The sequence below is a fragment of the Rhinolophus sinicus genome, linkage group LG05, assembly GCF_036562045.2.
Source record: "Rhinolophus sinicus isolate RSC01 linkage group LG05, ASM3656204v1, whole genome shotgun sequence".
NCBI classification, from domain to species: domain Eukaryota; kingdom Metazoa; phylum Chordata; class Mammalia; order Chiroptera; family Rhinolophidae; genus Rhinolophus; species Rhinolophus sinicus.
In genome coordinates, this window is record NC_133755.1 from 122967612 (window position 1) to 122980206 (window position 12595).

General features: G+C 37.5%; 1 protein-coding gene and 1 non-coding gene across 4 annotated transcripts in view; one reads left to right on the top strand and one right to left on the bottom strand.

The window, feature by feature from the left end:
* Positions 1–12595, top strand: part of ANKRD6 (ankyrin repeat domain 6) — a 167418-nt gene that overhangs the window by 5833 nt on the left and 148990 nt on the right. The window lies entirely within an intron of this gene.
* Positions 11111–11221, bottom strand: LOC141571933 (U6 spliceosomal RNA). The gene has a single exon (XR_012496975.1). It is a non-coding gene; the product is annotated as a U6 spliceosomal RNA (small nuclear RNA).

A 12595-nucleotide genomic window follows, 5' to 3' on the forward strand; every position in this document is an offset into this window, starting at 1 on the left:
AGGGTATGAAGTATAAAACTACATTGTAGGTAATAAAACATGGATTAAAATGATTTGTTTTCCCCTTTTTGCCTGCTAATGGAAAGAAAACTGACCAAGTTTGAGCATCCATTTAACTATTAGAATCTGATATTCTAGGCACAAAGTGCTTTTGGAAATGCTTGACTCTTGGTATTTTCGTATAAAACTAGGAAAGGGTATGTAAGGATTAAAACATTTAATTTAAATTTGGGAGTTAATCGGCAGCTGAATGGACTTAACTCATTTTCTACATCACTGATTTGTCCTCAGTTCAAGAATGGAGATTATGGAAAATATTTCTGTCCATGATAGTAAAAAATATTCTTTGGGGGAAAAAAGTGAATTTATTGGAAATCAGCAAATACTAACCAAGAATGGAGTAGCTCAAAGTAAACTGATTTTTATACCTAAACAGGATCCAGCAAGGCCTATTTTTTTGTCTGTTTTTGTTTTTGTAAAGGACATATGCTTTGAGAAATGTTTCCAAAATGAATGGAAACAAAAGAGCAAAGTCAATTTTTCTGTACAGATATGAGGTAGATGAAAGATGAATATAGAACTTACTTCTCTTGAGGCTGTGACCTTTTCCACGATAGCTTTAGGAACCCCGCTCTCCATTATCTGGTCAGGTTGGGTAAGGCAGTGGGAAATGGACAAGTGCATCCTGGGCCTTAGGAATCAGTAAACTTGGCACAGGCCTGGCTACCAATTCACTGTGGAGCTCTAGACAATTTCTCAGAGCCTCAGTTTTCTCTTCACTAAAAAAGTGTATAGTTTTGTGAAATGATATAGACTCACAGTGTAAAAGAAACACTTGTTCTTCCATACTGCTGGAGACAGGTGCCCTGGAATTAACCTGATGGTCTGTGGACCAAGGAGAACTAATGAGATTGTTAACCTGGTGTAACCTGATGATTTCCTTTTATTGTGAACATCAGTAGCTTATTATGTAGCGTCCTTTTAAGACTTTGTATGTGTGTATTCACATTTTAGAATATAAACCAAAAGTACCGTTTTATTTTAAAACTTGATTCCATGGTCATAAAATTTATATTCTTTCTTTTTTTTTTTTTTTTAAGGAGGGTGCAGCTCACAGTGGCCCGTGCGGGGATCAAACCGGCAACTTTAGTGCTACCAGCACCACGCTCTAACCAACTGAGCTAACCGGCCGGCCCCAGAAAATTTGTATTCTTTAGCAGTTTTTAAAAATGTCTGCATTTTGTTCTAACTAGGAAAGTCCCATAGGAATCTGATATGCAAGGAAATTACCCCAAGGTGGTGAGTTTTAGGAGTATTGGGGCTTTTTCCTCTCTGCATCTTTATGAAAATTTTATAGACTTTCTGCAATGACCATACATTAAGTTTATAATCGGGTAGATAAATCAGGTCAAAAGTTTTAAAAATTACACAAGAAAATTCAGTATTAGTCAAATGTGTTTTTGTCCCCATAGTGGAATTATTTAGATGTTCTAATAACTAAAATAGCTCCTGAATGAGAGGTAAAAATATAATAACATGAGATGGACCTATTTTATCATGCTGATGTAATAGTGATTTGAATTTATTACTGAGGATAAAAAATAAATCAAGTCATGAATCATCAACTTTGAAAATTTCGATTCAGATTTTTCACAAAACGAAAAGTTATTTCTTTCTCTTTGTTAGGCATAACATATCTCTTGCTAGTTTGTAAACTTATTTTCTAGCTAGAAAATGCCAAGTTCCAGCATGAAATTCTAAATTTGACCCAGTTTGGGTAGAATGCTGAGATGCACTGTATCCTATTTTATGTTATGCCATATATAGTATAAAATATCCAAGTACCAGAGAGTAGACTTCTTGAGTGTGTATATGAGACTCAAATGGATGCATTTGAGTCTCTTAGATAATATGCCCTGTAAATACTCATAGCCGCTTTTGGTTGAGAGGCATGGGCTACAGAGCTGATCTTCTTTTTAAAAAAATTGTTTTTTAATAATAAAAAAAAAATTTCAGCTATAGTTGACATACAATATTATGTTAGTTTCAGATGTACAGCATAGTGGTTAGAGATTTATATAACTTACAATGTGATCCCCCTGATAAGTCTACTACCCACTTGACACAGTACATAGTTACTATAATATTATTGACTATATTCCCTATGCTGTACTTTACATCCCTGTGACTGTTTTGTAACTGCCAGTGTGTATTTCTTAATCCTTTAACCTTTTTTTACCCAGCCCCCTCAACCCTCCTCCCATCTGGTAACCGTCAGTTTGTTCCAGAGCTGATCTTACTAGTTGTGACTCCTGGCTCTGCCACCTATTGGTTGTAAAAATTTTGACAATTTACTTAACTTCATTATGCCTTAATTTCCTAATCTGTAAAATGGGGATTTGAAACAGTTTTGTACCATGATTGTGGAAGTGGTTGCATAAATCTATATATGTGATAACATTTATAGAACTACACACACATGCAGAGTAAATGCATGGAAAAAGCAAAATCCAAATAAGGTCTCTAGTTTAGTTAATATATTATACCAATGCTCATTTCCTTGTTTTGATAATTATGCTGTGGCTATATAGGATATATCATTGGGAGATAGAGTACACGGGAACTCTCTGTACTGTTTTTCTTGTGATAAAATATACATAACAAAATTTACCATTTTAATAATTTTTAAGTATGCAGTTTACTGGCATGAATTAGAGTCACGATACTGTGCAACCATCTCCAGGACTTGTTCTCTGAAACTCTGTACCCACTGAACAATAACACCCCCCCAAGTCCCTCTCCCCCCAGCTCCTGGTAACCACTATTCTACTTTCTCTGTTTTAACCACTGTGACTACTCTAGATGCCTCATATAAGTGGAATCATATAATATTTGTCTTCTGGTGACTATCGTCTTTCACTTAGTATAATGTGTTTGTGGTTCATTTGCTATTTTTGCAACTTCTGTGTGAGATTAATATTATTTCAAAATAAAGTTTTAAAAAAGTTAAAAAGAATTCCATTGATGGTGTCCCACTGTTGGACTGTACCAAGGCACTGAAGTTAGGGATAGTGCAGGATGGCCAGAAAGGCTGAGGGGTGACATTAGTACCTCTCTTTCCTTCCTCCTGCTCATCTCCAGTCATTGGAGAAGCCATGCAAGAAATCGCTGTATTCTCTCTTGTATATGGAAGTATCTGCATTATTTATTAGTAGGTTCCTATATCAACCCAAAATGCGGCTATTAAATCTTCCACTGAAATAGGAATTCTTAATCTGGTGTTCATTGGTGGGCTACAGATGCTCTAAGAGTTCCCAGAATTTAGGTATAAGTATTTAAGTTAATGCTCATGTGTATATTTGAGAGGGAAGACATCCTGTATCAATGTCTTCCCTCTCAAATATATGCAAAAAAAGCTCGTAAGCACAAGAAAATACTGTTTACGGAGCTCTATCCATCCCATTATGGCATCTTTACTTGGGTATCTTAGCTGCTTTCCATTATCTGGTGGGTCTTTTTACCTACCAACCTCCAGAGGCTTTCTTTCTGCTCAAACTTGGGATAAACCTAATCAGTTCTTTTCCCTTAGAGGCTCCAGCCATTCACCTGTACCCTACAAACTTCAGGACCCATTTTCACATGCCAGAGGAACTCCAGAGGAAACTATCTTGGAGGCCCCAGTTGGGCAGATGGAGAATTAAAGTCTCTGTGCAGGACTCAGTCTCACAACGGCCACATTTCTCCCTACCTTCCTTAGGTGCCAGAAAAATGGGAAGAAAATAATACATGAGGTATAATACACAGCTGTGGAAAAACTCATTAAGTAGTACTGAATGACTGAAGTTCAGTAAATTCTGCCTTGTGAAATGCAGATTTAATTTTAAGATCATCTTCTGGTTTGCATTTGTGTTTTAATTATACTATAAATATGTCATACAATGCATTCTTCCTTGTGTAGTATCCAAAGATTTAGGTGAGCCATTGCATTGATATGTTGTAAAAGATGTTAAGTACCAGAATTTACTTAAAAAGTAGGGCTGTCCAGTCACTCAGACTGTCTCTTAACTCATATTAATCCATTACATAAATGGTTAAAATTGTAACTTTCTTTTCTTATGCATATGACTCCTCAATATTTGCATTCAGCTTAGCAACCCTTCAATTAATCATAATTTAACTCTTTTATCCAATTCAAATATATTCTGTTAAGGTTGGCTAACTGCTATAACAAATATCTCCAAATCTCAGTGACTTAATCTAGTGAAAGTTTATTTGTAGCTCATACAAGTTTAAATCTGTTATTTCTGGTTGGGCAGCTCTCCTACTTAGCTTTTCTTCAAGTGACTCAGGGATAAAAAAAGATCCTTCGATCTTGTGATGCCACCATCTTCAACATGGTGTCTCCAGTGTCACTACAAGAGGGAACAGAGTATGGAAAAGGCATAGCAGACTAACTATCTCCACCAGCAAGTGAAAACATCACTTCTGCTCACATTCCATTGTCCAGAACCAGATCATAGCCCCACCTCAATTTAAGGAGGCTGCAAAATGTAGTTCCTGGCTGGACAGCTGCTTCTGAGAAATAAGCATTTACTTTGGAGGGGAACTGAATTCTTTGGTTGATAAGTAGCCATCTTTATACCAATGTGCTCTTCTTTTTACTGATCAGTTACGAGTAACTGCCTTCGTATAATTTATTTCTCACTTTGCAGACATCAGTACATAAAGTATTATGTCTTTATAGTGTAAGGTGTGGATGAGACCTCCATACAGGAAACAATTATACCATAATTGCTGTGTGAGCAAATAAAAATGGGATTAAGCCATCTAAGGTTCATACATTTGTGAGGGAATGAAGCATATTTGATTTACTCAGAGTCATCCAACCATGTAGAGAATTGTACATTTGAGAAAGATGGAACAGTGGAAGATTAGCAAAGAACAAGAATATGCATGTCTTATCAGCTTTGTGAACTGGTTTAACAGTTTAAAACGACTTTAAGCTGCTGGCAATAGGCATGTGAAACTTTCTTCCCTTCCAAAAAAAAAAAGTCTTCACTTTGGAATGTATTACACAATCACAAAATGTATATGTCACTTTTACTTATTTACTCTTAAGGGAAATTAAAGTTGTAAGATTTGGACCTATTTATCTATTTGCTTGAAGTAAATTTGTGCCTAGGAGGGCACTCTTTGGCTACATCCGGCATCTGACAGCTACAAATGGAGCATATTGAGGGATTAAAAAAAGATCGTGTGAAAGATCTCAGTACCCAGCTGGAGTCATGAAAAATGGTCCACAACTTTGTGTGCGCTAACTATAGTGATTCATTTATCCATTACTAGTTGAGATTGGGCTGTTCTACCCAAGGAAAGGGCCCAAATAATTAATATTTACCGTCTTTTAAGTCCTATTTTTTTTTAAAAAGTTATATTTCATGTTAGAATTAAAGATTTACTAGACCAAAGTTCTGCAAATTATACTCATGGGCCAAATCTAGCCCACTGCTGTTTTTGGAAATAAAGTTTTGTTAGAACACAGCCATATTTATTCATTTACATACTGTCTGTGGCTGCTTTCACACTATGCTGACAGGGTTGAGTAGTTGTCAGAGAGTCCATGTGGCCCACAACACTTAATATATTTATCTGTTCCTTTACAGAAATTGTTTGCCAGCCCTTCACTAGACTTAAAATTAGCATTACTTGGTTTGAGAGTAACTCTGTTCCTGGCTAGGATTTACTTAATCTCTGGCCCACAGTTACCTCACCATCACAGTGGGGATAATAAAACTACTAGTGAATAAGGTGGATGAGGACACACTATAATGTTTTTATTTGACAGAAATTGCCGTATACCAGAAGCAATGTGTGACATGGAGCCTTTCCATTGTGATTGAAAAATATGGTGAATGCTGCGACCAAGTGCCATCCATCATAAAGGCAGGGATCTTCAATATGGGAAGTGGAGCATCAAACCTTAGTGTATGATAAGTTTCAACTTGTTCAGTGCAGTCGGTTGGCTGTGAGCTACGGTTGAGAGAAGGCGAGTTTTAAAGTGTGCCATAAATCATCCTCCATCATGACAACACTCCATGTCACTATCGCTTCTGATACAGCAATTTCTGTCAAATAAAACCATTATGGTGTGTCCTCATCCACCATATTCACCGGATCTGGCACCATGTGACTTCTGGCTCTTCCCCGAAGTCAAAATGACCATAAAAGGAAAATGTTTTGAATTGATTCAGGACATGGAGGCAGCCACGACAGCACAACTAAAGACATTCATGAAAGAGGATTTCCAGAACTGCTTCAGAAAGTGGCAAGAACAATGGGATAAGTGTGTTCAAAGTGAGGGGGGGGTATTTTGAGGTTGTTAATGGCAACGTGTCTCTTACTGTAATAATTTTTTTTAAAAATTTAAACATTCACTGTATTTTGTGATCGTACTTCATAAGTCCTGGTGCTGTATAGGTGCTTTAAGAACGGATACTTATTTAATTGCTCACAATTTCTTTACTCTCCAGAATGCATTATCCTGGGTTACAGTGATACTTAATGAATGGCTTACTCACTGAAATCTTTGTTTCCCTCCATTGGCTATTCAAAAACTTACTAAAGAGCTGCAAAACTGCTATTGAATAATAGTAAAATCCCCTGGCACCTGGTGGGCTTTTAAACAATATGGAAAAAGGTGAGACCCCCCCATACCCAAGAAGCTCCAAAAGCAAAAAAATAAAAGTAAGTGCAAATTTGAAGGAACACTAAAAGTACCTCACCCCTCAGTACTTAATATGAGTGGACATATGTTGCTGCTGTTCAGAGCACTGTTTTAAAACAGGATTAGGTGCCTTTATACATTTTCCATGTTTGCTACCCTGCTGAAATAAAATCTGGATGTTTGATTGGATGTAAGCCATGCTATTTTGTACTTTGAAATGTAAGTAAATACTTTGTCATCCAATGAAGGACTTATAGCTAATTAGATACCTTCCTGTTGGCAGACATCTATGGAAACTGATTTCAAAAATCTTATATAAGATTATCAATGGATTCCTTTAAACAGTGAGTTCCCTTAGGCCCAGGATGTTTAACATATGATTAGAATTACTAAAATTCAAAGTATCCCCTCTTTTCAGGAGCCCATCGTTGCCAGGAAGGTAGGAATACCATTGTGGAACACATTCTCCAGAGTTTGTGAAGTAAACTGTCACATTCTGTTGTTATTAAAATGATAGCTCTAGATCATTCCTTCCCCTCACATATATTTTTATAATTTAATAATAGTTTTATAATAATAACCATTATTTTGATATCCCAAAAACTAATTGTCTTGATGCTCAGTGCATTTCTGTCTTTAAATGCTAAATTCACTAATGCACATTATTTCTCCTGGTATTTAAAGTCTCAAAAACACTAACACTGTGCTTATTAATTGCCTGTATTAAAAGTGACCTTGTTTTTGTGCATCTAAAAATAGAACACAAAATATTGTATCAGATTTTGCTCGAGGACTTCTGCGCTGTTTTTTATTATGTCCCTCTTTCCCCAGTCTTGAAATTACCATAATGTCAGGGACGTTTACTTTGAGAGTAAGAGAATAAGTCGTAAGAGACTTTTAGTATTTGTTCTGAATTTACTAGCCAACTATATTGGATGGAAATTAAGAGCCCAGTTATATAAAGTGTACTTGTTAGTGTTAATGAAAGCTGTGTGTAAAGTGGAGAGAAAGCATATTCCCCAAATCAGGAAGCAAATGGAAGCCATGATGGAGTTTGTGTGAAAACAGTGACATCAGAGGTTATTAGAGTATTTAAGCAAGGGGGAAAATGTTATGTTATAGTGCTCCATCTAGAAGGAAAGGCCAAGTATTGATTGTAACATACTTCTTATAAATTCATGGCAGTGCTGTTGTGGCCTCACAGAATAAATGGCATTCATTCAGTTTGAATGTATTGTCAGGGAAACAAAATGTTTTACTCTTCGCTGCAAAGCCTAATTTTTCCACCTCAAAAATAATTTAGGAAAAATGTTTTAAGATCGATGACTCTTGGCCTCCCTATTTATTTGCCTTTTGCTTTCTGATTCGCATGAAGCAATATAGCTTAAAACCCCAGGCCTCCACATTCAAACCGAGCTGAATTACCTTTCTTGGAAATGGACAATAAAGATGCCCTTCAGGGGAAGTCTGTTTCATGGGAGATTGGCAGGCTGTAAAAAGAGGAGTGCAGACCTGGCTGCCAGGACGGCCTGGGTTCTGGTTTCATGTCTGACAGCAGCCTTTGTGCCCTCTGCCAAGTCACTTTCCTACCTCTGTGGCTTTTTTTTTCTTTTCTCTTGGAAAGGTGACCACAGATGGGTCCTCATTGACTAGTCCCCCGCTCTCATGGATTTAAGTCACAGAAACTTTTTTTTTTAACTTAAAATCATTATTAGGCAGATACCTTTATACCTGCCACACCGCTCAGGAAGTGGAACTTTGCCGGTTACCCTAGAAGCTCGTCCTTGTGTCACATCTCAATCTAACTCCCTCCCTCCTTGCAAAGTAACCGCAGGCAGTGCTCGCTTTGCATGGTGTTGAGATACTGTGAAGATAATGGTGCACGCTGAAACCCTGATAAGCTACCCTAATGATCAGTGGGGAAACTGCGATTGTTCTGAGACCTTTAAACATTTCGTCAACACATTAAAAACTCTTTGTGTTATAATTGTATAGGGAAATGAAAAAGTAATACGATTTAGTACACTGTCATTTAAACCATTAGCAACAATGAGGATTAAACTTCATTTCTTTGTACAAACGTATCAAGAGTTTCAACAGCACTTGCCTTCCTATCCTCTACCTGATGATACAGAGCAAGCATCTTTCCTATGCATTGGTGAATTTTTCAGAGTCCTTTTGAAGATTGCATCACTTTCCAACATTTTATCGTTTGTGCTTTCCATGTTGAGAATTATCTCCAAGAGTTCCTTTAATGAGAAGTTTTTGCTGGTATCATCTCTTCATCCTTTTCATCTTAACCACTTTTTCTCATTTATGTCGATGAGGTTCCTTTGTTAAGTTCCTAGGGCTGCACATGTAGCATTTTCAAGTGGTAATAGTGTCAGCATACCCCCGGTCAGCTATTTCTTCTATCACTCCATTCCATTCCATTCGAAGTTTACTTCCAATGTTACGACTTTCCATTTCTTTGCTGCACTTTCTTCTTTGTTGCCCAATTTCCTCTTTCAGTTGTTCATTTGGATAAAATATTATGTGGGTGTTTCACTGGGAGACACGGAGGCAGCACAAATACGTGGTTTTTGTCTGTGTGTGAACTGAGTGGCAGATGAGGAGTGACCGACCACTGACAGACTTTGAAGGAAGTAATGTGCTTGGTTACTGATCATGATGCACGTCTATTAATTACCTAGTGATTTGTTGTCTGAAGAGCTGTTAGTGAGGTTTGTATTTTATGTAGTTTCTCAAAATTAGTACACTGTGGTCAGTGAGATTTGAACCATGTTGTTGGAGGAATGGTGTAGTGAGCTAAACTGTGAGAATTGAAATTGTATGTGCTAGAGCCATGTAAAGTGAAGACTGCCTGTGTTATTCTAACTTTTATAGTAATCATTTCCTTGTATTTTGTAGTTGTGACCCAACTGTGCATCTTCAGACACCATGATTAAGTGTTGTTCCTCAAATGTTTTTGTTATGTCTTCTAAGTCTTTTTTTTTTTTTTTTTTGAATCGATGGGCCTCCCCTTTGTATTAGCTTGCCAGGGCCGCCATAACAAAGTACCATGGAATAGGTCACTTAAACAACAAAAATTTGTTTTCTCACCATTCGGGAGGCTGGATGTCCCAGATCAAGGTGTTGGCAGGTTTGGTTTCTTCTGAGGCCTCTGTCCTTGACTTGCAGATGGTCACCTTCTCCCTGTGTTATCACGTGGTGTTTCCTATGTGTGCATGCATTCTTGGTGTAGCTTTCTCTTATTATAAGGACACCGTCCTATAGGATTAGGGCCTACCTTAACAGCCTCTTTTTAATGTAATTACCTCTTTAAAGGCCCTGTCTCCAAATATAGTTATATTCCTAGGTACTGGGTGTTAGAGCATCAACGTATGAATTTTGGTGTGTAGTTCTTTTCTTTACTACTTATCTATCAAAATAGTTAGGCTGTTTGACCATTAGTGACATAAAACATAAACCACAGTCACATAAACTTTCTATTAAAGAGCCAGGATCATTCACTGCTGAAGATTAGGCCCAGATTATGTTGGGTAAAATTATGTCCTAGTTTCTAAGGCTTTAAAACAAAGTATCCCAGAACTTGGCAGCTTAAAACAGCAGTATTTGTTTATTGTCTCTCACAGTCTGTCAGTTAGGAAACAGACAGTGACCCAACTGAGCGTTTCTGACTCTGGTCTTTCAAAGAGATTGCAGTCAAATGCAAGCTGGGGCTGCAGTCATCTGAGAGCTTGACTGGGGCAAGAGCAGTCACTTCTAAGATGTCTCACTCACATGGCTGGCATGTTAGTGGTGGCTGCTGGGGGAGGCCTCTCAGTTCCTTTCCCCATGGCTGCTTGAACGTCCTCATGGCACGGCAGCTGGTTTCCCCTTGAGTGAGTGATACAAGAGGCCAAGACAGAAGCTGCTATGCATTGTCACTTTCACCATGTTCTGTTGGTCATGCAGATCCAACCTTGATTCACTGTGGAGGGGGATTTCATAGGGTGTGAGCAGTAGGGGGTATGAATTAATGGGAGCCATCTTGGGACTGGCTGCCATAAATTGGATGGGTAAAAAGAAACCTGTTTGCAAGTGTCTGGCTTCAAATGCTTGCGTACTTCACATGCATGTCAAAAATTAAATTAACTTTCTTCTTCACACTTAATGAGTTAATATTTCTAAGAATTTTCAAGGTAACTTTTTATGTTCAGTCTCTATGTCTGACTAAGAGCATTTTACAAATTCAAATACATACATTTATCTGTTAGTAGATTTCTCTTCAGCTTTATCATTTGAGATACTGGTTTTAAATGGTGGATCCTGAACTCTAAAATGTGGCAGTAAAGATTTATTTGTTTGTTTATTTATTTACTTATTTGTTTATTTTATTTTTTTTAAAATATGGAACGCTTCACGAATTTGCGTGTCATCCTTGCGCAGGGGCCATGCTAATCTTCTCCGTATCGTTCCAAGGCGGTAAGAATTTTGGTTTATGTTACTAGGAAATAGTGTGACTCACAGGTTAAAGTTATTAATGCTGAAGTTTTCTGAGTGAGCCCTAATAAATTAATTGAACTATTTTTTCTCAGTTTCTTAGTCTGTTATATAAAAAGGAGATTTTTAATTACTCTATTTTAATGGTGAGGCTAACATATGAAAATTATGGGGAAAAACTGGTGATGATTTTGAGCTCTAATTTTATGGAGCAGTAGAGTGTATGTGAAATTCCACCGAAGGGCTACATCCTTGCCTGGTTCTTGGCCTGTGGTGTGCCCTGGGGTTCAGCACCATGGGCAGCTACTTCTGCGGCCAACCTTGGGTCTACCCTTTGAATTGAAAAGAGTGGTGGCAGAGCAACCAAAGGCAATCTGGGCGGGTGTATATTCCTGGAAATGCAGATATCTCACATCCTGGTGGTTCACAAAGTTCATCCTCATTTGTCTTTCCTTTTTCCGATAGTCTGTTCTTCCAAATTACTGTGTCTTTAAGTTCATCGCCTCAGTTTCCACAAATCCAGCAATAAGTCAGATGAGTTTCACGTTAATCAAAGGACCCACTTATTAGTCCTGTCCCAGAGAACTGGACTCTACAATGTCCATTCTTGGTCTAGTCCTCCAGCGACTAGTTCAACTTCCACTAAGGATCATTCATCTATCTGAGCAGACTTGTAAGGCATAGGGTTGTTTTTATGTAAACGTGATGGCAATTATAAGCAGATGTGTCAGGCCTCATCTTTACTTCTTTCCACAAATATTTACTCTGCTTAATTATTATGGACAAAGAAAGCAGACAATGCAAATATTTCTGATGTTTCTAGAACTATGCTGTTACTGTATAAAAGTGATTAAATATTATCCTTGGTCCTAGAGAGTGTACTTTTTAGGAAATAAAGCATTTTACTTTTGATTCGCTTTCCTTTGTGGCAGTCTTATAAATTGTCCTATTGGGGCTCTTCCTCATGTGTTCAATGTGAGCGTCCTGACAGCATTTTCCTAGAGCATACCAGATAGAGGAATAATGGGACCTGAAAGATCGTTATTACAGGAAACTTGCCTGACAGTGATCCATTTGGATAGTCATATAGTTCTCATCAGTGAATGACAAATTAATGTTTTCTTTATTTTTTTAAGAGAGAGAGAATATGGGCAATATTTATAAACCAAACCAACTTAGATAAGCAACTATTTAAATCAGAGGAGCTTCAAAAATGCCTTGTAGATTGACAAGACTTAGGAAGTATATATTTTCAAAAAAAAATTTTCTGCCTTGAATATTCTGCTACGTTTGCTAGTTAGGATCATTTCAGGATGAGAATCATTGGAGGGGGAGAGGAAGAAATGAAATCATTATCTCCGAGTCACATTATCCACCACAGCTGGA